The 27,291-nt window shown below is 43.0% G+C and overlaps 1 long non-coding RNA gene across 1 annotated transcript in view; it reads right to left on the bottom strand.

Annotated features, from left to right (window-relative positions):
• Window positions 1-3,910: 3,910 nt before the first annotated feature.
• Window positions 3,911-27,291, bottom strand: part of LOC143988307 (uncharacterized) — a 33,820-nt gene continuing 10,439 nt past the window's right edge. The window contains exons 2-4 of the long non-coding RNA XR_013276822.1: window positions 20,330-20,409; window positions 14,280-14,379; window positions 3,911-4,959 (exon numbers count right to left, since the gene is read on the bottom strand). This is a non-coding gene — a long non-coding RNA (uncharacterized LOC143988307). The remainder of the gene's footprint in view (window positions 4,960-14,279; window positions 14,380-20,329; window positions 20,410-27,291) is intronic.

Raw genomic sequence — 27,291 nt, 5'->3', positions numbered from 1 at the left:
AGGAAACAGGAAGCTAACACACAAAGGAATACACAATGGTTGATCAGCCCTGATGGCCTGCAGTGCACAGGTTAATATAGGGCTCCCTGATAGGGCCTGGGGTGGAGCCATGCTTAGAGAGGTTATAAAAAACACCAGATGGAAGTGGCTGGCTTCTTAGTCTGAAGACATGAGGGGAGGTAAGCAAACACAGGAAGATCACTGCAAATACATCTCAAGGAGACGCTTGTATGGCGTCTCCATAAATGTGGATGCCCCTCCCCCCTTCGTCCAATAGGTGAACGACCCGTGGTGACGTCGGGTGGGCCGGCCGGATGCTCCGACATGTGTCGCATCCGCACCGCCCACCTCCCACAGCGCCTGCGCAAAGGTGCCAGACGCAGGGAATAGGCGGAATGAAAAGACACTGGCGGGGCGGGATCTCAGGGGCCGGTGTGATGGAAAATACATCGGCCTATGCAGGAGATCCAGTGTGCGTCAACAGGTACCTGTGACGCTCCCTGGCCGCACAGTACCCAGGACCGCCATTGCGCAACATGCTCCTATCGTCTTCTGCAGCCACGCACCATTGAATACAATACATTTAACCCAAAATAAAAGGTGTTATATCGAGGAAAGATGTATTATACATAGTAAAAAAGAGAAAGAAAAGGAAACAAAAATTATATAATGAACTGACAAAAACAGTATGAAAACAAAAAACATACATCGCACATTACAGGGAAAAAGAAACAAAAAGGTATAGCAATTATATATATAATTAGTTGCAGAGGTACCCATTATGCTCAATATAGTTTTGGCATTTAACCCTAAAGCAGGGTATAATAATTTAATACTAAAGGGGGCTTCCAGATTCTGATAAGCCCCCCGCCTGCAGACCCCCACAACCATCAGCCAGGGTTGTGAGGATGAGGCCCTTGTCCCCATCAACATGGGGACATGGTGCTTTGAGGGGTCACAGACCCCGAAAGCATCCTCCCAATGTTGAGGGCATGTGGCCTGGTACGGTTCAGGAGGGGGGGTGCTCTCTTGTCCCCCCTCTTTTCCTGCGGCCTGCCAGGTTGCGTGCTCGGATAAAGGGTCTGGTATGGATTTTTAGGGGGACCCCCACGTCAAATATTTTTTTAAATTTGATGCGGGGTTCCCCTTACTATCCATACCAGACCTGAAGGGCCTGGTAATTGAATTTAGGGGAACCCCCATGCTTTTAAAAAAACATTTTTTTATTTTTTATCAGTGAATGAACTGTCGGCTAATACAGAGAACACTGATTGAGTGTTCTCTGTATTACGGGAGCCGACAATGGAAAGTGATTTTAAAAGACTTTTTTTCCTTGCGAAATTACACTTTGTGCAGGGACAGTTCTAAGCACGGGAAACATGCGCCCCTTCACAGGCATACTATAGACACCCCCAGATACGAAATTTAAAGGAATATTACACTTTTATTGTTTCACTTTAATCATTATTAAAATCACTGCTCCTGAAAAAACGGCCGTTTTTAAAACTTTTTTTTGCATTGATCCATGTCCCCTGGTGCAGGACCCGGGTCCCCAAACACTTTTTAGGACAGTAACTTGCATATTAGCCTTTAAAATTAGCACTTTAGATTTCTCCCATAGACTTGTACAGGGTGTTCCGGCTTTTCGAATTTGCCGTGAACAGCCCAAATTGTTCACTGTTCGCTGAACAGGCGAACAGGCAATGTTCGAGTCGAAGTTGACTCGAAGCTCATCCCTAACCAGCGCACATGGCCAGAATTGGTCACACAATTTAGATAAATGATGCTCAGAAATGTTCTGTCTAAAAATGAAAATAAAGAATTCCACCCCCCCCCCCCTTCCCAAAAAAAAATATAATGCTAAAGCCCTCAACTTCTTATAAATTGGCTAGCAACAAAACAGTTTCAAAATATTGTCTGTGAGCTGTTTTTGCAGCACCACATCGCACACTTCAAAACTACAATGCTACATTACTTGGACCCCTCCCATGCCCATATGCCCAATTATTCTCAAAGTTTAAAATATAACCTTGGGTATATTTTAAGTATAGATTGGTCAGTATCAGGGCAGCACATGAGCACTTAAATAAAACAAATAAAAAACACAAATAAAAATGATTGGCTTTATTAATGCACCTGTTGCTGATGGCACCATTGTAGTCAGCATCCTCTGCCCGTAACATATCAGTGGTAATTAAAATGCAAGCCTTTTGGGTGCCAATCATCCAACACTTGACTCTTGATGGGAGCAGTATCACAATGAGGCAAGTGGGCAGCAAAGGGCACATCCTCCTTGTTTCTCATAGTAGCTGCTAATGCATGCTAATTTTACTCCTCCTCCTACTTATTTTGAGGACTGTTATTATACCCTTTTACTCCTCATGGGCACATGGGGACTGTTAATGCAGCCTGCAGAGGAAGAAGGAAATTCTACAGCTTGGGGGAAGGGCAGGTAGGCCGCTTGTCCTGCAATTTAAGGCTTAAAGTGAATCTATACAAATACACATATCCTTTAAATATTTATGTACAACAGAGACAGACACTCTCCCCTTTTCCTGGCCAGTCACACTACATGCTCCAATAAGGGTCTGGCATGGATATTTGAGGGAACCTCCAAAAAAAGTTTTATACTAGGCCTAAAGGGTCTGGTATGGATTTTGGGGGAGACCCCAGGCCTTTTTTTGTTTTTTTCTTTGCTTAGGATCCAACTTAAGACCATACCAGACTCTCATCAAGGATGAATATATCTAACACTTCCCTCCCTCAAATTAACAGTACTGCTGTCTGCTGTGTCCCTGTGTTCCTTAATCCAGAGTGAGGGCATGTTAAATAGCCTTCAACACTAAGTTTCAGGCAGCTAACGATGGTGCTGAAGTCTTTTCCAAGACAGGATAATCAGGTTCCTTGCATAGAATAATAAAAGGGTAAGGAGGGTATGAATGGCATTTGTAGTAGCTATAGAGTCTACCAATCTCAGAAGACAAACATTAATGGAGGAGATTATGGTATAGTAGTGACTGAGATGATGCAAACCAGGGCCTCTTTCCAATTTAACTAAATAGCTGGGCATTCACATAAATTATGAAGGGAAATGGCATGCACTGAATAGCAACACTAACCAGAATGAATTTGATTCTGTGTAGGAATGTATAATGGATTAGATGGTCCGTGGCTGACACTAGTTTGGTAAAAGAGGCCTCCCAGACGTCATCTCAGTCATCCCTATCCAACCCAGGGACATCAGTATCCCATGCTTATTTACATGGCTGCAACAGGGTGCCAGGCTAGTGTTGGTCCACTGTGTTTTATCAAGTCCAAAGTCAGCACAGCCCTCTACCAAGAAATTCTTGATCACTTCATGCATCCCTCTGCTGACCACCTTTATGGAGATGCTGATTTCATTTTCCAGCAGGACTTGGCACCTGCCAACACTGCCAAAAGTACCAATATCTGGTTTCATGATCATGGTATAACTGTGCTTGATTGACCAGCAAACTCGCCTGACCTAAAGAGCCTAGACCAAGTTCATACTATACTGTACATGGTCATACTTTTCAGTAAGCCAACATTTTTGTATTAAAAATCCTTTTTTTCTATTGGTGTTATGTAATAGTCACATTTTTAGAGATATTGAATTTTGGGTTTTCACTAGCTGTAAGCCATAATCATCAAAATTAAAAATGCTTGAAATATATCACTCTGTGTGTAATGAATCTATATAATATATGAGTTTGACTTTTTAAATTGAATTACTGAAAAAAAATAACTTTTTGTTGATATTCTAATTTTTTGAGATGCACCCGTAGAACATTATCATCTTTACAAAAAATACTTCCAAATGCAGACACAAGGAAACAGCTTTTCTTATTTAGGATTTATTTACTGTTTTTTAAAGTTCAAAATGATTATACAATAATGAATTATTACCAAAGTACCGAACAGGGACTTTACTAACATTTGACAAGAATACAAAGGGCATTTAAAGACTGTCTTGCCATTAGATTAGTCACTAGAATGCCCCATGTGATTAACCCAATTAATGTGAGAGACAGCAAGTCATATGAAGCTGGTGTTTGCCAGGCCCAAGGAACAATGCCAGTACCGGATTTCATAATTGCACTTACTTTGATTGCACCTTTAAATAGTCCAAAGATTATATGCAATCAATAAAGGTAATTGCAATCATGTGTCTTTAGACTGATAAACTAAGCAGTAAATTCATAATTAATATACTACTGGTTTACACTGGTAATCTTTTGATTGATGTGTTTTTCTACTACGCACTGCATTCAATGTTTAAAGCATAACTTCATTCTCACAAATCAATGGTGCACCGGCCACTGAGCCTTGCTAATCTGAATTATGATGTGAACTCATGAACAAGTTGTAGGGTAAAACTTTATTAACAGTTTTGCTGGAAAGGATGAACCAAGAATAATTGAAAAACTTAAAGGCTGGGGAAAATACTGCTTCAGGCTCCCTTCAAAGATGCTAATATAACCAAACACTTGGCATCTGTTCACTTGATCTCTGCTGAAGGAAAGTACCAGAGTTTAAGTAGGCTTTTCCACCATCTTCAGTAGAAAATTAAATAATGTGACCTAGTGCTGAAGCCATTCTACATATGGCCAGCAGGGCCAGTGGGAGCTTAAAGCAGCATTCCCCCAGGAAAAGTAGATATTTGAGCACTTCTATTGCTATTTATTATTCTGCCCAAGGAAGACTGTTATAGTGGCTTTTTGTTGTCAGTCCACTTCAAATATACATATGTCAGTGTAATGGTTGTATGGTCATTGGAAGTGGTGACCAAGGTGGTGGGGCATACTCTGCTTGATCATCCTCCAGGTGCAATACACGTGTTCAGCTTGCTCAAACAGTTCCCACCTGGCCATCATTTGACTGGTTCTGGGTGGAAGTCATATGCTGTCCTCAGCCGAACACACCTTGCGCATGCCCAACCTGACAAAGCGGGTGACAGATCTTGCTGTTATTATATGATTGCTGTGACCAATTATAGCAGATCACATGACATTTGTACACAATGGATGGGCTCCATTCATGTAATTTATTGTGTACTATTGTGTTGATCTCTGTGAATTTGTTCACAGTGATCATATGGTACAGACAGGGCTAATCATAGCCTATCTGTATCATGTGATTACCTGTGACCAATCACAGCTAATCACAATAGTAAACATTGAATGAGTAAAACTACTGTCTATAACATATTAATTAATTCATTGTTATAATATAAGCAATCATAGTGTGCAAAAAAAATCTTGATCACCTTCCCAGAGTAGTACAGTGTCACTATGGTAATACTTTTCTGCTCTAGTCACAGTATGGAAAAAAAAATCAAAACTTAAAGAAAAAACATATTTTTTGTGATACATAACTGTGTCGCTTTAACTGACAATTGTGCGGTCGTGCGATGCTGTATCCAAACAAAATTTATATCCTCTTATTAGAAAAAGTAGCAGAAGGGGTGGGACTTTGTATGAAGTGTGTGAGGGACAAAATCAGCAGTAATTAACATATCTCTAGTGTATGATGTAATACATTGTATTATATTTAATAATTAGTACATAAGTAACTCTATTTTAATGAAAAATCATGTATATACACATACGGATCTGCATGATAGAAAATATTAGTATTATAATCGCCAAACATTGGGAGAGATGAAACAATAAACAAAAATATAAATAACAGATTTACTGTGCAAAATTGATACATAGTTAAAAACAATCCATGCCAAGGGTAACATATTATATAGAATAATCATGATACAGTCCACAAAAATTGTACAAGAAAAGGGTAGGTGCACTATAGTTGGTAGGATACATATTAGAACACGATATCTGTTGGCTCTACGCATTTTGCGACTTATTGTCACTCATCCGGAGCATACGTGTATAGTATCTCTGCAATGACATAGAAACATTTTAGGCTAAACCAGTACATTCATACATTAAAAACAGGAGAAAAAAATTACACAAATTGTCCACAACTACAGATTTCCTTTGGTGATATTTGATCACCTCTGCATTTTTTTTGCGCTATAAACAATTTGAAATTTATTTTTTACTTTTTACTATAATAAATATTGCAAAAAAATGTAAAAAAAAAAACACATTTCTTCATCAGCTTAGGCCGATATGTATTCTTCTACATATTTTTGGTAAAAAAAAAACCGCAATAAGCATATATTGATTGCTTTGCGCAAAATTTATAGCTTATACAAAATAGGGAATTGATTTATGGCATTTTTATTATTATTTTTTTTAACTAGTAATGTCGGTAATCAGCGATTTTTAGTCTGACTGCGACATTGCGACGGACTGATTGGACACTTTTGAAATTTCTTTGAGACCATTGACATTTAAACAGCAATCAGAGATAATAAAAATAGCCACTGATTACTGTATAAATGTCACTGGCAGGAAAGTGGTTAACACTAGGGGGCGATCGAGGGGTTAAGTGTTCCCTAGGGAGGTGTTTCTAACTGTGGGGGGGGAGTGTACTGACTGGAGGAGGAGACAGATCGCTGTTCCTAATCACTAGGAACAGCTAATCACTAATTCCTCTCCTCCCCTGACAGAACTGGGGTTTTGACTGTTTACAGAGGTCTAAGCCCTTGTACACACAGTCGGAGATTCCGACGGAATGTGTCCGATCGGACCGTTTTGTCGGATATTCCGACTGTGTGTGGTCTACATCAGACTGTTTCCATCGGAGTATCCGACGGACCAAGTTTTCCAAGTTGTTGGAAAAATTTTCCGACAAAATGCTCCGATCGGACATACTCCGATCATGTGTAGAGAATTCCGATCGGACAAAGTGCCGCGCATGCTCAGATCAAATTCCTAGACCAAAGCTATTGGCTACTAGCGTGAACGTAGTCCCGTCGTAACGAAATAACGTCATCACGTCGGATTTTCCAACAACTTTGTCCGGCCGTGTGTATGCAACAGTTTCGGACAAAATCTGTCGGACAAAATCCGACGGATTTGGTTGTCGGAATCTCCGATCGTGTGTACAAGGGCTTAAAGCGGCCGATGTACAAATGATGGCAATTCGCCCAGGAGAGCCAACCTGCCACAGTACAACTGCGGAGGCTGGTCCTTAAGTGGTTAATATACAAATCCCTCCCTCTTACCCTCTCCCCCCCCCCCCATTACCCTCCCTCTTTTCTCTCTATTTCCTTCTATTATCTATTATATTAGAGATCTTTCTTTTATTCTGTCAACCTTGTTTTCTCATTTGCCATCATTTCAATGTATTTCCTTGTTCTATTAAATTCAGTCCAACTTTTCCAAACTTCCCCCACTTTTTCACCCTCCTCACAATATCTACCTCTCAGATTTTCCATTTTATGTCTATATTAAATTTTTCTCATGCATTCTATAACTGAGGCGTGTTCTTGTTCCTGCCAGTGTTGTGGAATTAAGCTTTTAGCTGCATTCATTAACCACTTACAAACAACAAGTTGCTGAAGCGGTCAACCTGAAAGTGAGTGGGGGGGGTTATTTAGATCGAGTTGACACCCAGTGCAGCTGCCAACCACTGGAAAAAAGGGAAGCAAGATATAAAGAAAAAAAAGGCAGTGCTCTATGGGAAAAAGTCAAGAATATATCAATATACGTGTAGATATATCAAATTATATACACCTTGGATTTGATTAAAAAACAATTTATTGCATTTAAAATATAGCCCAGTGATATCCACAGGGCTGTAGATGTTGGTGTAAACTGCAGTAGAAGAAAAATTGTAACTGTACAATTGATCAGAAAAATTTAAAAACGGTACCACCATATGATCTTGAAAGAGAGGAGTTAACTGTTCTCAGGAAGTTTGCTCCTTCTGAAGGAGTGGGGTGATGGAAAGCCTCCTCCTGCTGACACACGGTCGATGGATGTGCAGATAGAAGAAAAGCGAAGGGGGCTCCCGTCGGCCACAGTGGTGGTCGGAGCTTGCTTCAATCCCCAGGCACAGCGTCAAGCTCTGGTGGTGTGTGTGCGTCCGTCACTATGATGGAGCCAAGCCAAGAGAGACTGAGGTAGCAGATGGAACTGACCGAGCGCAAAGACTTTCGTGTGATGTCAGCGCTCCTCCGGGAACAAGAATCTGGTCAGTAAGGGTGGACCGCAAGCTGAAGGGTTGCTGTAGCTGACAAGTTTTGCGTGCCTGCGCTTTGTCAAAGCTACGGAGGCAATGGCAACAAATGAATTTATGGGTATTGAGGCTAAGGAGTGGAAGGTGAAGGGAGGAGAAAACCTACCTAGTGTGTCAACCCCTCATACTCACTACCCCATAGCATAACTTGACAAAGGCTGCAAATTATTACATAACATACCCTTACAGCCGCTGTTTGTGCTTAGAAAGGAAAGTAAAAACTTGATTAAGATAATATGTAAAAAATGTATTAAAAAAACAAACAAATAACCAAATATGAAAAATAAAGGATAATCAATAATAGTGATGATAACGAAAAATATAATGGAAAAAAATTATGGAAAAAAAATCTATATGTTACGAGGCCATGCGTGTGCACATGCACACAGGCAGTACCACAATAGTGATAGTAACACACCCGCGCATACAAAACTGGACCACATGCATGGCAATTAAAAACGTAAATACAGATACAAATATAAAAGAAAAATGAACACTGACTAATAGTATAGGGAATTGGTTCTTTAAATAGACCAAACTATTACGTATCGGAATCTGTTGATGTCTGCAATGGGGGGATGAAGGGAAAAAGGGGCAACATACTGGAAAGTGTGCCTGTATAAAAGAAGGTGAACCCATATAAAATTGGAAAAAATAATCAAAGACTCGTTCTACCCATGCGTATGTCTCGTCAAATATTTGCTATATTAATCTATAGTGAATATAGTTAGGGTATAATATAGTTTACTGAATAGGGGCATGAGGGGCATCCCATGATGCTGTGAATTTCCAGTTCCTCATTGACGTCCCCCAGCGTAAGAGAACCCAACAGATAGATCCAGAAGGTTTCTCTCTTGCAAGGGAAAACCTTTTCGTTCTCAGTTAGGGTGCCCTTTCTGATACTCTCAATTGCAAAACTTCCAAGTAATGAAAGACTTTATTATGTGTTTGGAGGAAATGGCATGGGATGATATGCTTGTCAGAACCCTTTTTTTTAAATTTACCGAAGTATAGTAAATTGCATGGACACCGCAGAACATAGACAACAAATTCTGTAGAGCAAGTAATAAAATGCTTAATTGAGAAAGAGATACCTTTATTTGTGACAATCTTAGAGCACCCATGAGTAATAAATTGACATGTGAGACAGCCTCTTTTCCAGCATTGAAAAATTCCTGTTCTATTGTCAAAAAATGTCCTGATGTCAGAAAGGGGTCTACTGTGGGGCTTTTCTTAATTACTAGGGACGAGGATGTTTTTTTATAGTACGTGATTTTCTAAATGTAATTTGTGGTTTGGGAGGTAAACAGGGGGCCAAACGTTGATCCAATTTTAAAATATTATAGTGTTTGTGAATCATTTTTGAAATGGTCCTATATTTGATATTGAATGTAGAAACAAATCTTAGCCCTTGTACACACGGTCGGAGAATCTGTCGGAATGTGTCCTATCGGACCGTGTCGTCGGATAATCCGACTGTGTGTGATATGCATCGGACTGATTCCGTCGGAATATCCGTCGGACCCAATTTTTCAACATGTTGGAAATATTTCCCGACCAACTGGGCCGATCGGACATACTCCGATCATGTGTAGAGAATTTTGATTGGACCAAGTGCCACGCATGCTCAGATCAAATTCCTACATCAAACCTATTGGCTACTAGCCTGAATGTAGTCCCATCGTAACGAAATTACGTCATCATGTTCTGAAAGATAGGATTTTTCGCCAACCTTGTCCGACCATGTGTATGCAACAGTTTCGGACAAGATCCGACGGGCAAAATCCGACGGATTTGGTTGTGGAAATCTCCGACCGTGTGTACAGGGGGTAACAGTGTTTCCCATGTCCTTGGCGTGATTGTCTTTATTTTTGTTTTTTGGTGACTTGTTGGGAAAAGAAAGCATCTTGGACATAGATCATTGGGGTAACCCTTTTCTATGAACTTTTTAGTATATGTTCACCTTGTAAATTGTAATCTTCAACTCTTGTGCAGGCTCTCCTTAATCTATGAAACTGCCCATTGGGGATGTTGTTTTTCCAGGTAGGGTGGTGATAACTATCATTGTGTAAGTAGTAGTTACCACTAGTGGGTTTGGTGTGATTACAGGTAATGATGTTATGCTGGTCATGGGACAGGACCAAATCCAAAAACACCAACTCCTTGGGATCTAACACATGTGTGAAGGAAAATCCCAGGGTATTAGTGTTACAGTTAGTGACAAAGGAGGAGAACAGGTCCGGGCCACCACTCCAAATGAGCAAAACATCATCAATGTACCGTCCTTAAAAGACGATGTGCTCTAGATAGGAATTGTTGGCCCAGACATGCCCCTCCTCCCAATAACTCATGGCAAGGTTGGCGTATGATGCAGCAAAATTGGCTCCCATGGCTGTCCCTTTACACTGAAGGTAAAATTGACCTAAAAAAGTAAAATAGTTATGCTGTAAGCAAAACTCTATACTATTTAAAATGAACTTGGATTGGAGGGAGTTCATCTCTCCATTCTTCGTGAGAAAATATTGGACAGTGGCAAGGCCAACCTCGTGAGGTATAAATGTATATAATTAAGCAAAATCTCAAGACGCCCACAAATAGCCCCCCTGCCAAGAATATTCTTTGAATTAACCACTTGACTACTGGGCCCTTAAACCCCCTTCCTACCCAGACCAATTTTCAGCTTTCAGTGCTGTCACACTGTGAATGACAATTGCGTGGTCATTCAACACTGTACCCAAATGAAATTTTTATCATTTTTTTCACACAAGTAGAGCTTTCTTTTGGTGGTATTTAATCACTGCTGGGTTTTTATTTTTTGCTAAAAAAACGAAAAAAGACCAAAAATGTTAAAAAAAACTGTTTCATAGTTCGTTATACAATTTTGAAAACAAATATAATAAATAATTTTTCTCCTTCATTAATATGCGCTGATGAGGCTGCACTGATAGGCTGCAGTGATAGACACTGATAAGGACTAATAAGCACTAATGACATGGCACGGATAGGTGGCACTGATGGGCACTGATGGTTGGCTCTGATGGGCGGCACTGAAGGGCACTGATAGGTGGCACTGATAGGTGGCACTGATGGGCTCTGGTATGTGACACTGATAGGCAGCACTGATGATGAGGCACTGTGGGCACTGGTAGGTGGTAATGGTGGCTACAGATAGGTAGCACTGATGAGGCAGCCACAGCTGTGGGTGTGTGAGGGACCAATTTTCCTCTGACAGAACCCGTTGATCGGCTTTTTCTTTCCCTCACGTTAGAGTGAGGGAAAAAAAACCTGTTACCAATCTTCTGTTTACATCACGTGATCAGCTGTCATTGGCTGACAGCTGATCACATGGTAAGGGGCCAGGACCCGCAGGGACAAGCAGGCAGCTCATGCATGGGAGGATGTCCATGGACGCCCTCCCGGCAATTAAGGCCTGCACTGTAGTCGTCTTTCAGCTATAGGGTGGGTGCCAAGTAGTGCCAAGTAGTTAAATGTGGTAACAAGGTATTATTATACTGATGTATTGGGGTCTCTATACTATGAAATATACAAATCCATGGATCTTCAGAGAATTCTATATTCATAATCTCCTTAATCAATGATAACACTTCTTTTCAATATTTTTTTTATTTTTGGACAGTCCCACCAAATTATGCGGCATATTTCCTAGAACATCCCAACCTCGCCAACAGTTTGGTGATTTTCCTGTTTGGTACTTATGTGCTTTATCTGCTTAAGTGCTTTATCTAGGGTTATATACCATCTAGATAGGCATTTGTAGTTCATTTCTATAATATTTATATCTACTGCGGAGCTATGTACCATTTTTATTATTTTCCTTATTTGAAACTCATTCACACACAATCCCAATTCCTTTTCCCATTTTTCGATGTATGGCGGTTTTTCCGTTCCAGCCACCATCCCCAATATTTTATATATTCGAGATTGATTTTAGAAGTATACATCTGTTCTAGTGGTAATACATTTTCTCCAGATCATATTGGTTGTGGTAGTGATGAATACCACCATCTTTTAATGCTATATTAATCTCCTCTTCTGTTATAGATTTCTCTAGCACCTTTAGTTTCTCTTTTGAGATTTTAGGTAGTCTAGCCTCTTTTAAATAGTCCCTTATCCTCTCTCCTCTAATTGTTTCCATTTCCTGTGACCCCTTTTGGTTTACAGCATATAGTGTGCTATAATATTTTTGGAATACTTTGACTATTTTAGGAGTTAAGAATACCATCTCCCCCTTTGTCTTTTATTTTCTCTGTGAAATGTATGCATTTTTTCTTTCTCAGCATTCTCGCTAGGTATTTCCCTGTTTTATTCCCCCATTGGTACTGTTTTATCCTCCTTTGCTATTCTGTTAAAACTTGTAATACTCTTCTTGTTCCATTAGCTGTTTTAACATACCTATTTTTTATCACTAAAGCATGTTGGACCACAGTATCTACTTATTGTTTATGTTTTTGTTCAAGGTCATACATTTCTTTTATTAGTAATTCCCCTTTCTTAGTTCTTTCCTTCTTTTTTTCTGCCCCAATAGCTATCAAAACGCCCCTTGTATATGCCTTATGGGCCTCCCAAACAACGGCCTTCGATACCTCATCAGATTAATTTAATTAAAAATATTGTTCCAATTCTTTTTTATCTTCTCTTCCACTTCTTCATCTTGCAGTAACTCCTCATTTATTCTCCATATGTTCATATGTTTTAAAGTTCCTGGTATCCTAATTTTCATTGATACTGGGGCATGATCTGATATTGCTGTTATCTCGATGTTTGTTTTTTTTCTACTAAATCTAATATTCTATGCTTGACCAATAGAAAGTTGATTCTGGAGTATGTCCCATGGACGGGGGAATAATATGTGTAATCTAGTGTTTTTGGCTGCTGAACCCTCCACATATCTATCCTTTGACTTTAATATAATATCTTTTTAATCCTGTTTGATTGTTGATTTTTTATCCTTCGTGCATGGGACGTACTATCCATATTCGTATTTAAACAAAAATTAAAATCAGCTGTCAGAATCACATTACTTTCTTTAAAATCCATTCATTTACCCATAGTTTCTTCTAAGTATCTTCTTGGATTTTTATTGGGACAATACATATTTGCTAATGTGTGCAATCTATGGTAAATTATTTCCCTTTTAAAAACAAATAAAAAACCTACCCTCTGGGTCCACCATTCTCTACTTTTGCATCAACTGTATATTTCTGGCAAATCCTATCGCTACTCCCTTTGCTTTTCTTGTTAGGAAGTCCCCATAGTACCAGGGTGGATGTTCTTTTGAATATAATTTTATTTTGGGTAATATGCGTTTCCTGGAGGAATGCTATCCCTGCAGAATGTTGTTTAACTTCTTTTATTATTTTGTGTCTCTTCCTGGGTGTATTCAGACCCCAAACATCATACGTTAAAAAATGTATCGTTGTCATATTATATCTTTATCTGCCCTTTTCCTCCTCCTTCTTGACCTTTGGGACTTCCATCTTTTATACATTGTTTGGAATCTGGGGGAGCCATATGGCACTGAAAATGGGAAATAAAATTAAAGAGGATCCATGGAAGATTCCCTTTATGCTTACTGTGAGAATCCCTTCCACTCCTCTTCCCTCCTTTCCCTTAAACCTCCCCCACCCCTCCACCCCCCACTGTCCCTCCCTAAACCCCTTGCCTTTTTGTTGGGGTCTTTTGGCCCTCCTCCAGCCTCCAGATTGATTGCAGGTTCTTTCATCCTGTTTCTACCTGCCTATTGGCTCTTCCCCCTTGAGACTGGGCTCTGTCTTTGTATGCCAACTGGATCAGATTCCTATTCTTCTTATAGGCGGCTGTCTAGTCACTGGCTCTGCTCTTGGGTTCCCATCCCTTTTCTACTTCTCACTTACCTTCCTCGCATCCCCTCTTGAACTTACTACTCTTCCTATCCCCCCCCATTTTGTCTAGCTTGCTTTTTTTCTTCATCTTTCTCTATTTTCTTTTTGTTGCTGTTTTCTTCTTTGGAACAAGATGCCATTGTTGATGTTCTAGACTTAGCTCTTCTCTCTGTGTGTCTGACCAGCCTGGTACATCAGGTATAGGCATGTCAAGTTTTTTACAAAATTCTTCCAACTCTTCTGGGAACTTTAATCTTTTGACTGGTCCTCTTTCTGTCATATCAGACCATGAGATAATATACTGTTTTGCACTGGTCACACTCTGCAAAAATAAAACCATAAAAAAAGAAAAAACAATTAATAAAACAGATTTTTTTTTTAAACAAAATGAAAAAAATTATTAACTTTTTATTAATTTTTTATACATACAGTCATCAGTCAGTGTCCCTGCTATACTGCACTAGTGACAGTATGTAAAAAAATAAATAAAAAAAGTGAACTTTTTTTTTATTTCATTTTTTTGCAAAGAATTGTGACAAAATAAGGGTATTTAGGGAGAATTATAACCTCAATTTTTATCTGCAACCTCATCCATCTCACTAAATGTATTGCTCATGTAGGACTGATCACAGTGGGAGAAAAAACAAACAAAAAAAAAGAATCAGTTAGCATTTTTGTATCCTAAGCACAGAGAAAATGAAGCAGAATAAATACTGCAGTAAACCATCAGATATACATTTATTGTTTTCACATCCGTGCATGATAATTTCTGATATGAATATTCTTGTTTTATCATCACATTAACATTTAGGGCAAATTAATAGGATGTAGCTGAGCGTGTCTGAAAGACTGATTTTTTGTAAGTATGGGCACTAGTTTAGGTTTGCATGAACCTTTGATCCTTCGGCATTGTTAAGGGTAGCTGAAACTGGGAAAAGTCCAACCATGTCTCTTGTGAACCCAGTCACATCGGTGCTGTGCCAGGTCTTGGCGATCTTCTGTACTGTACAAGCCTCCTCCTGGATTGCAGCCCATGAATTCTAGTTCAAGGGTCAGTGAGAACACTGGAAAAATCCTGCAAGGTGTGAAAGTTTATTTTTAAAACGGTAGATGATGCTGCCTTCAGCTTGTTCTATATCAGTCAGTGCTGTTAAATTTTTTTGGAAGTTTACTAACATGGGTCAGAGAGCAATGATGGGCTACTGCCCATTACCACTGATGATCAAGTTTGCATTCAGGAGAGGAGCATTTTGCCATTAAAAAATTCTGATACACCTAAACGTGTGTAAACAAGTCTCAACATGCACTAGACACATTTAGTGTATGAGCAGTCATTCCAATGGGCAGAAAAAACTTAACATTCTGGCCAGTGGAGTGCTCTGTGGCTAGCAGATTCGGCTGTCACAGATCAAGGACTTGGTGATATGAACTCCTATTGGGTCATTAATGGACATAGTGCCTCCATTCCTGTGGTTTGGGATGCCTTTAGGGCCACCATCTGTAGCTCCTTTTTAGCGGATTATTTGGCAGGCCCGTAAGGCGTCTCAGTCTAAATTAGTGGATGCAGAACGTGTTCTTTTGTACTTGTTATTTGTGTACAATAAAATTACCCCCCCCCCCTTAAAAAAAAAAAAAGAGAAGGAGTAAATAATAAAAGGCAGGGAGGGCTCTGAGTAGAGGTATCCAAGAAACATATGAAGCTAGGGGTTGACACAGCCTATAAAGAAATGAATAGTTTTACATACACTGAAAATTTAAAACTCTGTGTTTTTTTAAAAGGTACAGCCTGGTGCTAAGGGGTAAAGAGACCTCCTTTAGTGCCTACTGCCTAGCATAGCCACTGAGTACAGAAGGTATATATATATATATATATATATATATATATATATATATATATATATATATATATATATATATGTAGCACTACCGCCGCAAGGGCTGCTGATAACTGGCTTCCCTACTCCTGCATGGCCAGGCAATACGCATTTAAAAATTTGCATCCAGACACAAGAAATCAGTCCATGGGCTTGTCTTTGTTATTTTATTGAAAATAAGAGAAAATTGGTGTAGCGCTAGTGAATTGATTAGTGAAAAACTCTAAAGCTGTATATTAAAGGGGTGATAATGAAACCAATACTAAAAAACACACATGTGACAAAATGTGCAAAAATAAAAAATATAAAACAAAAATAAATGCAATTAATAATTCTCTAAATATGTGTATACAATATATAAATGCGCACAGATCTTTGATGGGTATCAGCAGCTGAAATATAAATCCCAGCAAACAGTCCACGTATGTTAGGTAGTGGAAAGTGTCAATGTTGGTCTTCCCAGCAATGGAATCAAGCGACCACACAATTCAATTCAACCTGGAACACGACTTGTCTGGAGTGAATTAAAGAGAATTAAATACTCTTACCGGAGGAATTGGACACATCTGTCATATGACAGTGGGTCAAATGCGCTTGAAATCCTAGGTGGTATCAATCAGGAGTTATGCGTTGTTGGCAGGTCCCCGTTAGTCACCGCACTGTCTCCGGATTTCACGGTTCACTGGGACTCCTGATATGAGTGGCTGGATCATACGTCTCCAGGATCAACAAGGTCCAACTATTCACATTGGGGTGCCATCCAAAATATGGTAGATCATATAAAAAAAGGGGTTCAAAAAGAAGAAGGGTTCCAAATGGTGCAGGTCAGACGGTAACCAATAGGTTTATTAAAAATGTCATAAAACCATGACAGAAAAGCAATAAGTGATCACAAATTAAAATCGAACATAAGAAAAGAAATGTGGGGTACAAAATGCGAGCCCGACGCGTTTCGACAGCAAAAGGTCTTCAACAGGGGCATATTGAATATTATCGATTTTAATTTGTGATCACTTATTGCTTTTATGTCATGGTTTTTATGACTTTTTTAAAAAACCTATTGGTTACCGTCTGACCTGCACCATTTGGAGCCCTTCTTCTTTTTGAACCCCTTTTTTTTTATATGATCTACCATATTTTGGATGGCACCCCAATGTGAATAGTTGGACCTTGTTGATCCTGGAGACGTATGATCCAGCCACTCATATCAGGAGTCCCAGTGAACCGTGAAATCCGGAGACAGTGCGGTGACTAACGGGGACCTGCCAACAACGCATAACTCCTGATTGATACCACCTAGGATTTCAAGCGCATTTTGACCCACTGTCATATGACAGATGTGTCCAATTCCTCCAGTAAGAGTATTTAATTCTCTTTAATTCACTCCAGACAAGTCGTTGTTCCAGGTTGAATTGAATTGTGTGGTCGCTTGATTCCATTGCTGGGAAGACCAACACTGACACTTTTCACTACCTAACATACGTGGACTGTTTGCTGGGATTTATATTTCAGCTGCTGATACCCATCAAAGATCTGTGCGCATTTATATATTGTATACACATATTTAGCGAATTATTAATTGCATTTATTTTTGTTTTATATTTTTTATTTTTGCACATTTTGTCACATGTGTGTTTTTTAGTATTGGTTTCATTATCACCCCTTTAATATACAGCTTTAGAGTTTTTCACTAGCGCTACACCAATTTTCTCTTATTTTTACAAAATTTTGTTTGGGTGTTAGCTGCTGACCCTCAGTTTTTGGCCTCAACGCAGTGTTTTTCCCCAATTCTTTCTTTGTTATTTTATTGCGGGAAACAACTTGGATAGGCTATAGGGATTATGTCATGCCCAACTTGACTCGGAGAACAACTGATGAGGGCTATTTCCTTCCTATGTACAGAGAAAAGATCCTAGCCTGCTCTCCTTGCTAGAAACACCCAGTCTCTTGGATCAGCCTGAGCCCAGCCTGGAGGCAGAGGCCCCCCCCAGACCTTCCACCCACCCCCCCCCCACTGGCATGGCTCCCCCATATTTAAAGGCTTACTCAGCCATTCTGCCAGGAATTCTGCCTGGAGATTGGTCAAGTTCCCTCCAGAATGCAGATTAGCCCTCCTGGCCTCTGTTCACTAACTTCTAGAAGTTTCTCCAAACTTCCAAGCCTGACTTTGTAAGTCATCCAGCCTGACCTACAGTAAACCCTGACCCAATTTCAGACTCACAAGCTAACCATGAGTCAAATATACATTTGCCTTCACTAATCTAGTAGCGAACTAGAGGATGCTACATATAATTGACTAAATACTAAACAGTCTTTTGAAGATTTCAGTACATTTGGATTTTATTTCTTAAACTACAGAAACATATAACTATATTGGGTTTAGCATGAGGGTAAATATGCGGATTACAGGCTGAATTAATATGAAAGTTACATGGAGGGTTCAAGTTGGGGTTACAGGGATGGTTAAAGGGAAGTTTAGTGTAAAGGCTACAAGGAGAGTTCATGTGAAGGTTACAAGAAGCATTATTGTTGGGATTACAAGGAAAGTTGGTTTAATGCTTACAGGGAGGATAACTGCTGTTATAGGGGTGGTGGTATTAGGGTTACAAGGAAGATTATTATGAGGAAAGTTATGTGTAGGGGTGGGGTGAGCGTGGAACACTAATACTCCTACAGAGGCACCATCCCAAGAAAATGTATAAATATATTTTTAAAAAAATCTTTTAGAACAGAATGGGACTCTGATTGTGTCTCGGAGGAGTATGAAAAAAACAAAAAAACGGATGTTTATACAAAAGTAAACAAATTTTCATTAAACTAAAAGACAACAGTTTAAAATACATTACAGTCTTTAGTGATTCAAATTTTGAAATCAGGCATGTGCTGGTTCCCAAGAGGTTTATACAAAGAGTGGCCTATGCATTTAGTGGATGAAACCGCTTAGTCAGGGCCTTGAGAATACCACAGATGAAAACGTCATATAAATTCTACAAAGGAAACATTAATTAATATATCATATAATCAATATAAATACGTAATGATGGAAATGGCATAGAGGTGTTGACTAATGGTCTATACATACATTTATGACAAATAAATATATATGTAGCACTGACCCCCGAAGGAGCCGCTTAAATTTTCTGGGCTTACTGATTACCTCCTCCAGCTCGTAACTCGTTGTTCTTGTCTAGGGGTTCCCAGGGCTGATGGCCCAGTAACTGCAGAGACCACACTTGAATTGCTTTTTTGGGTTTTTATTTGCATAAAATGGTTAAAACAGAACTCAGTCTCTCAGTTGGGAATAGAGGGTATAGTTCAGGTACTTTGGAACTGCTGACTTCAAGGTACTTTGGAACTGTTGACTTCAATAAAAGTCTCTCTGTACATAATCCAGGGAATAGCCACTCACAACTGGATTCTTAACTGTCGGATAGATCCTTGTTTATGGATACTAGCAGCCAACAAGTAATTTTAGCTTAGCAAAGTCTCTGCCACAGACTTGGTTGAAAACTTAGTTGCAAACGGAAGGATAGAGGTAGAACTTTCTTACTCTACCAGAATCTTGCAGCCGGTCTGGCGATACCATAAGAAATGCAGATTCAATAATTGTCCTTAACAGCTCAGCTTCCAGGCTCTTACCGAGCAGCCAGCCTCGTGCATGGCCCTCTTACTGAGGAGTCCTCCCCTGGTTGCTTGTTGAGTTGCTGGGCCTCTCCAAACCCGAGACGGCACCGGAACACCTTAGAATCCTCCCTCAAGTTACTGTGCCTCGAACTAGTCAGTTCAGAGGCTCGGAAATGGATGGATCCGCACCCCAGGCCATGAGGGCCTCTAGGGGCTGGTCAAGAGGACCATAGAGTCAGCAACAACTTGTGGACCGGAACCCATAACCACGTGACTTCAGCACCTTAAGTACCCTTTCCCGGAATACGCAGCGGAACCAACGTGCCCACTGATTGGCTCAGAGAGAGAGATTGGTACCCAATGCGTCCAACCAGACTGCGTTCTAATGCGTCTCACAGGTGCAAACCCCACCTATGACCAGGCAGAACCTTGATACAACCCAGCCAATCTGATGCCAAAGCATAATTTCACACAATTAACCCCAAAACTCAACTACAGTTTTGGGCAAAAACTAAATTTGCATACATAGCAGGTACTCATCAGGAGTACATATATGTTACAGCAAATGTTGATAAACTAAATATACTGCAATAAAAAAAACAACAACAAAAAAAGCAGTCATATTAACTGTATATATCACCTAGTGTGCAGTCATATTTTGCGCCTGGTGTGTCTAAATGTGGAAAAACCACAAGTAAATGGAGTTAACTGTCTAGGTAACATTATCAAATGATGTTAAAAAACAAAATTTCAACAACATACCCCTCAGCTTACCGGAAAGGACTGGTAATGGAAAAACACCGGCCCAGTGGGACAAGTGAGGCCTGGGTGCCCGTGGAAATCTTTCTCCCCACCTAAATGAACAAAGATGGAGGAGCCATTATATATATGCAGATGGTTGATAGAGTATACAATAACACATACAAAAAAAAACAAAAAAACAAAAAAAAGGAAAAAAGGGAGAGGGGGTATAATCCTCAAAACAACAAAATGTATATTACAAATAGCTCACCAGGTAAATGTACTGAAATGGAAACAGACTTATTTAAAGCTCCATTGCGAGCAGGGGGATGATTAATTCCCAAACGTCAATCATTGGTGTCAGGCTGGCACTTACCGAACCGATGAGTCCGCTTGGGCAGAGGGTGGTCTCCCGTACGTGTCCGACTTACAACCCCTGATAGAGCAGACAGGTGGCTGAGAGTGCGGAGTGGTAAGAGAGCCTGTGGTATGGCTCCAGGAGCAGGAACTTGCAGGAAACTTCCAGCAGCAGGTGTGTAGGTAGGACACAGGCAAACTGGGTACGGAGCAGGAGCAGAGCAGGCAGGTCCGGGTGCAGGCAGGGTATGGTAACAGGCGGGCAGCAGAGGCACAGAAGGAGCAGGCAAAAGAGAGGTCAAACAGGCCGAGGTCAGGTGCAGGCAGAGGTCAGAGGTGTCTAAGGAGAGCCGGGTCGTCAGGGGATCAGCAAACAGGAACACAGGATACGGACAACGGGACAGGAACCGAGAAGCTGTTGATCAGGCAGCACCTGAAAGATGTCAGCAGCAGACCTAAATACGCCGATTGGCGGCAAGCACCGCGGGCGCATAGACGCGCGCGCACCCGAACGCCGGGAGACACACCAGCGGTACCCGAAGTGCCCACAACAGCGCGTACCGGCGCGCGCTGACGCGCACCGGCGCCAGCAGGGGCACGCGAGGGCACACACCGACACGCACCAGCGCCCACAGGAGCGCGCAACACCGCGCGCACAGGAACACGCACCCCAGCACGCACCGCAGGACATCGGCGCACACCAACACGGGCAGCACCGCGACCATCCAGGTAACGACCCTGACAGTGCCCCCTCCTTAAGGGCAGACTCGGGCTGCCCAGGTGAGCCGATCTGGAAACCTGGCGGTTCTTGAAGGCCCGCAAAAGTTCTTGAGCATGCAGATTGCCCTCGGGCTCCCAGGAGTTGTCTTCAGGTCCATAACCCTTCCACTTGATAAGGTACTGGGTTACATTACCCCTCTTCCTACAATCAAGGATTGCTTCAACCTCAAACTCCTCTTCATTGTCCACTATAACAGGTTCGGGTGGGTCAGTAGTGCGGTCAGCAAAGGGATTTGGGGTAACGGGTTTCAGTAAGGTCACGTGAAAGACCGGGTGCACTCTAAAAGAGTCAGGCAGGTTAAGTTCATAGGCAACTTCATTTATCCTCCTCTTTACTGAAAAAGGGCCCATGAATTTAGGGCCTAACTTCCTGGAGGGACAGGCCATCTTAAGGTTGGCTGTAGATAACCATACTTGGCTGCCGGGCGCCAGAACGAGTTCTCCACGTCTCTTCTTGTCAAACGCCCGTTTATAGCATTCCTGGGACCGGGCCATAGTTTCCTTTAGGAGTTGGTTGTTTTTAGAAAAGAAGTCCAATGTCTCGGAAACTGCCGGAACAAGGCATTCTGGGACTGAGCTGGGTAAAAAGGCTGGGTGGAAGCCGTAGTTGGCAAAGAACGGTGTTTGGTTGATGGCGGAATGCAAGGAGTTGTTATATGCAAACTCCGCCATAGGTAGTAGCGAGACCCAGTCATCTTGCGAGAAAGAAGAAAAACAGCGGATGTACTGCTCCAGGGACTGATTGGTTCTCTCCGTTTGTCCATTTGTCTGGGGGTGATAAGCGGAGGAAAAGGCCAATTCAATTTCAAGAGACCCGCAGAGCGCTCTCCAAAACCTTGAGGTGAATTGGGCGCCTCGATCGGAAAAAATACTTGCCGGGATCCCATGCAGCCTTACAATTTATTTGATAAAGATCTTGGCCGTCTCCATTGCCGAGGGGGTGCTCCTCATCGGGAGGAAGTGGGCCATTTTGGACAGCCTATCTACAACAACAAAGATAGTAGAGAACCCCTCGGATAGGGGAAGTTCCACGATAAAGTCCATCAAAATCATTTTCCACGGTCTCTCTGGGACAGGCAAAGGTTTCAGTAGACCCCAAGCCCGTGTCCGGCTGTTTTTACTTCGGGCGCAAGTGCTACACGAGTCCACATAGTCCTTGCAATCCTTAAGAAGTTGAGGCCACCAGAAGGTGCGCTGAACCAGTTCGGCAGTCTTCAGGGTACCAAAGTGTCCGGCCATTTTATGGTCGTGGCAGAGTTCCAACACGTTCACCTTCAAGGCTTCAGTGACCACAATCTTGTCTTTATGCCAGAACAACCCCTCACTACAGCTGACCTCAGGGCTCGGGGGCATTCCAACAGAAGCCTGTCTGATCCGGGAGATAAGGTCCCCTTGGAGGAGCAGGAAGTTCCCAGAAGGGAGAATTGTATCAGGAGGCCGAGTCTTTTCAGGGTTAGAAAACATACGTGATAGGGCATCCGGCTTGACGTTCTTAGAACCAGGTCTATAGGTGATGTGGAATTGAAACCGGGAAAAAAAAAGAGCCCATCTGGCTTGCCGTGGTCTAAAGCCCCGTACACACGAGAGGACTTATGTCCGACAGACTTCCAAAGGAGTTCCGTCGGAGTTCTGCTGGAATTCCGACGGAGTTCTGACAGACTTTTTGGCCGAACGGACTTGACCACACACGATCACACTAAACTCCGACGGATTCGAACGTGATGACGTACGACCCGACTCGAATAAGGAAGTTCATAGCCAGTAGCCAATAGCTGCCCTAGCGTCGGATTTAGTCCGTCGGAGTAGCATACACACGAGCGGATTTTTCGAAGGGGACCGGGTCCGGCGGAGTTCCTTCGGAAAAATTTGAAGCATGTTCCATATTCTAAAGTCCTTCGGACTTTGGTGAGTCAAAAGTCCGTTGCAGCCCACACACGATCGGATAGTCTGACGGACTCAGTCCTTCGGACTTTGGATGTTGAAAAGTCCGCTCGTGTGTACGCGGCATAAGTCTTTTGGCAGTTCTCAAATATTCCAGGTTTTTATGGTCGGTGTAGACCAGGATGGGATGTGCAGCAGCTTCCAATAGATAACGCCACTCCTCCAGAGCCGCCTTAATGGCCAGAAGTTCTCGGTCCCCAACATCATAGTTCCTTTCCGATGACGACAGTTTGCGAGAAAAGAACGCCACCGGAAAAAGAAGGGCCTTGGCACCCTGCCGTTGGGATAACACCGCCCCCACAGCGATTTCCGAAGCATCCACTTCAAGAACGAAGGGTAAGGCTGGGTCCGGATGTTTCAGAATAGAGGCAGAAGTAAATAGCATCTTGAGTTTTTCAAAGGCCAGCTGAGCCTCAGGGGTCCAAGAGAATGGGGTACCCTGCCTGGTCAGTTCGGTGATGGGAGCAATAATTGCAGAGAAACCCCTGATAAATTTCCGGTAGAAGTTGGAAAAGCCGACGAAGCGTTGTACACCCTTCTTGTCCACAGGCGCAGGCCAGTCCAGGATGGCAGATACTTTTTGGGGATCCATCTTGATGTCCTCCACAGATATAACCAGGCCCAGGAATTGGATGGACTGGCGTTCAAACTCACACTTTGAGTTTTGCGTAGAGCCCGTGTACCCTGAGACGAGCTAACACGCTACGGACATGTCTACGATGGTCTTCCAATGATGAGGAAAAGATTAGGATATCGTCCAGGTATGCAATTACATATAGATCCAGGTAGTCGCGAAAGATGTCGTTGACAAAATGTTGAAAGGTCGCGGGTGCATTACACAACCCGAAGGGCATGACAAGGTACTCGAAGTGCCCAAAACGAGTACGGAACGCTGTCTTCCACTCGTTTCCTTCTCGGATACGGATTAAATTGTAAGCTCCACGAAGATCCAATTTCGAAAAGATGACTGCAGACCCCAGCCTTTGGATTAACTCGGGTACTAGGGGTAAAGGATAACGTTTTTTGACAGTTATCTTGTTCAATTCCCGATAGTCAATGCAGGGACGTAAGGAATGGTCCTTTTTTTCGACTAAAAAAATGCCAGCACCGGCAGGGGAAGTAGACCCTTTTTTCAGGTTTTCATCAATATACTCCTTCAGCGTGCCTAACTCCTGCTCCGTTAATGGAAAAATTCTCCCAAAAGGGACTTCAGTACCTGGTAACAGTTCAATAGGGCAGTCATAAGGCCTGTGGGGGGGAAGAGTGTCTGCCCCTTTCTTACTGAATACATCCAGAAAGTCCTTATAGGGTTCAGGAACGGACTGATGCAATTTCGGATCGACATCCAAACAGAGAAGTTGAGAGGAATTGTATGTTGGTTGGGCCAAGCAGTGTTGTTGACAGTACTCGGAAAGAAACTTGACTTCTCCTGTGGCCCAGTTAATGCTTGGATTGTGGGCCTGCAACCAGGGTATCCCCAGGATAATGGGAAACAAGGGGGAAGAGATGGCATCCAGACGTAGGTGCTCCTGGTGACAGGTGCCCATAGTAGCCAGCAAAGGGACAGTCTCTTGCGTGACAGGACCGGAACTAAGAGCGGAGCCATCGGCTAGATGTACAGCAAGCCTCTGAGCCTTAGGTATGAGTGAGATGCGATGGTTGGCAGCGAAAGTCAGATCGATAAAGCAGCTGCATGCTCCGGAATCAATGATGGCTGACACTGGGAAACTCCCTCCTGGAAGCTGCAAAGTGAGGAGAAGGGCAAGGTGAGAAGTGGGTTTTCGTAGAACAGAGGCACACATGAAGGAAGAGGAAACACACTTACGTGTCTTGTTGGGGCAAGCCCTGACATAGTGCCCAGGTTCCCCACAGTAGAGACATAAGTTATGGGCACGTCTGCGCTGCTTTTCTTCAGGGGTCAACGAGGGCCGAAGTAACCCGAGCTGCATTGGTTCAGGAGCTTCCAGAGCGGGAGCAGAAGAGGTAGAAGAGAACTGACCAGCAGAACTGGGAACCTTGGGGAGCACCCAGGTGGGACGGAAGTGGCTGGAGGACCTCTCCGACCGGCGTTCCCTTAACCGGCGATCAATCTGAATGGAGAGGTTGACTAACTCATCCAGGGTTTGTGGTATTCCTACCCGTGCCAACTCATCCTTAAGGGGGGTCAGAAAGTCCCATCCGAAATTGGTGGCGCAAGGCGGCGTCATTCCAATCCGTGTCGGAGCTCCAACGGCGGAATTCCACTGCATAGTCCTCGGCCGCTCTGCGACCTTGTTGGAGAGAGTGCAGTGCGGCTTCTGCAGTCGCAGTCAACTGGGGGTCCTCATATAGCTGAGACATGGCCAGGAAGAAGTTGTCAAGGCTATCCAGGGTTCCAGATTTCTGCTCCAGCAAACGGTGGGCCCAGGTCTGAGGCTCGCCGGACAACAGGGATATTACAAAGCCCACCTTGGTTGCCTCTAGAGAGAATGTCCGGGGCTGCAGTGCGAAGTACAGTTCGCAAGAGTTGCGAAACGCACAATACTTGGTACGATCGCCAGAAAACCTCTCGGGCGTAGGTACCCTTGGCTCTGGAGGAAGCATCACTACGGAGGGTGCAGATGAAAGACCGGTGGGAGAGGTTCCTTGAGGGTTAGATGAGGAGGACAAGGCTTGGACTTGCTCCTCCAACCTTGAGTAGCTATCCTGGAGACTCTTCACGGCTTGGGTCAGACCGGCCAAATGTCTGCATAACTCATCCATAGGGGAGGCCCCCTGCCCGGACTCAGTCATGGCTGCCTGATACTGTCAGGCTGGCACTTATTGAACCGATGAGTCTGCTTGGGCAGAGGGTGGTCTCCCGTACGTGTCCGACTTACAACCCCTGATAGAGCAGACAGGTGGCTGAGAGTGCGGAGTGGTAAGAGAGCCTGTGGTATGGCTCCAGGAGCAGGAACTTGCAGGAAACTTCCAGCAGCAGGTGTGTAGGTAAGACACAGGCAAACTGGGTATGGAGCAGGAGCAGAGCAGGCAGGTCCGGGTGCAGGCAGGGTATGGTAACAGGCGGGCAGCAGAGGCACAGAAGGAGCAGGCAAAAGAGAGGTCAAACAGGCCGAGGTCAGGTGCAGGCAGAGGTCAGAGGTGTCTAAGGAGAGCCGGGTCGTCAGGGGATCAGCAAACAGGAACACAGGATACGGACAACGGGACAGGAACCGAGAAGCTGTTGATCAGGCAGCACCTGAAAGATGTCAGCAGCAGACCTAAATAGGCCGATTGGCGCCAAGCACCGCGCACCCGCGTGCGCACCCGAACGCCGGGAGACACACCAGCGGTACCCAAAGTGCCCACAACAGCGCGTACCGGCGCGCGCTGACGCGCACCGGCGCCAGCAGGGGCACGCGAGGGCACACACCGACGCGCACCAGCGCCCACAGGAGCGCGCAACACCGCGCGCACAGGAACACGCACCCCAGCACGCACCGCAGGACATCGGCGCACACCAACACGGGCAGCACCGTGACCATCCAGGTAACGACCCTGACAATTGGTTTCAATTATAGTGAAAGATGGTGTATGAAATAGGCTTTAAAGCACGTCTCAAAAAGGAGAGGTTGACAACTGATGAAAGCCTAATCCAAACAAACAAACTAAAAGTTAATCTCAGAGGAAAGGCTGCTTATATTTAAAACAAACAAGAAAGAAAGGGAATAGTATCCTATACCTGTAATCATACCATGATCCTCCTCACAGCGTTCCTCTCACATGGAGGGATGAACCGCTAATGAGAGGCTGGGGGGGAAAGCATCTTATATAGGGAAGCACAGCTGCCATGATTAGTCTTGTAAGGTGTGAGTGGGAGGGAGGATTCCTGGAGTTGCTCGGATTGCCCGGATTACAAATCCGGAGAGATTGGAGCAAGTCCATCTAAATACTAAATG

Source organism: Lithobates pipiens, unplaced genomic scaffold (assembly GCF_037356315.1).
Source record: "Lithobates pipiens isolate NorthernLeopardFrog02 unplaced genomic scaffold, aLitPip1_a1.2 Scaffold_1, whole genome shotgun sequence".
Lineage (NCBI taxonomy): Eukaryota > Metazoa > Chordata > Amphibia > Anura > Ranidae > Lithobates > Lithobates pipiens.
Note: the sequence above shows the minus strand (reverse complement) of the source record. Positions and strands in the feature narration are given on the sequence as shown.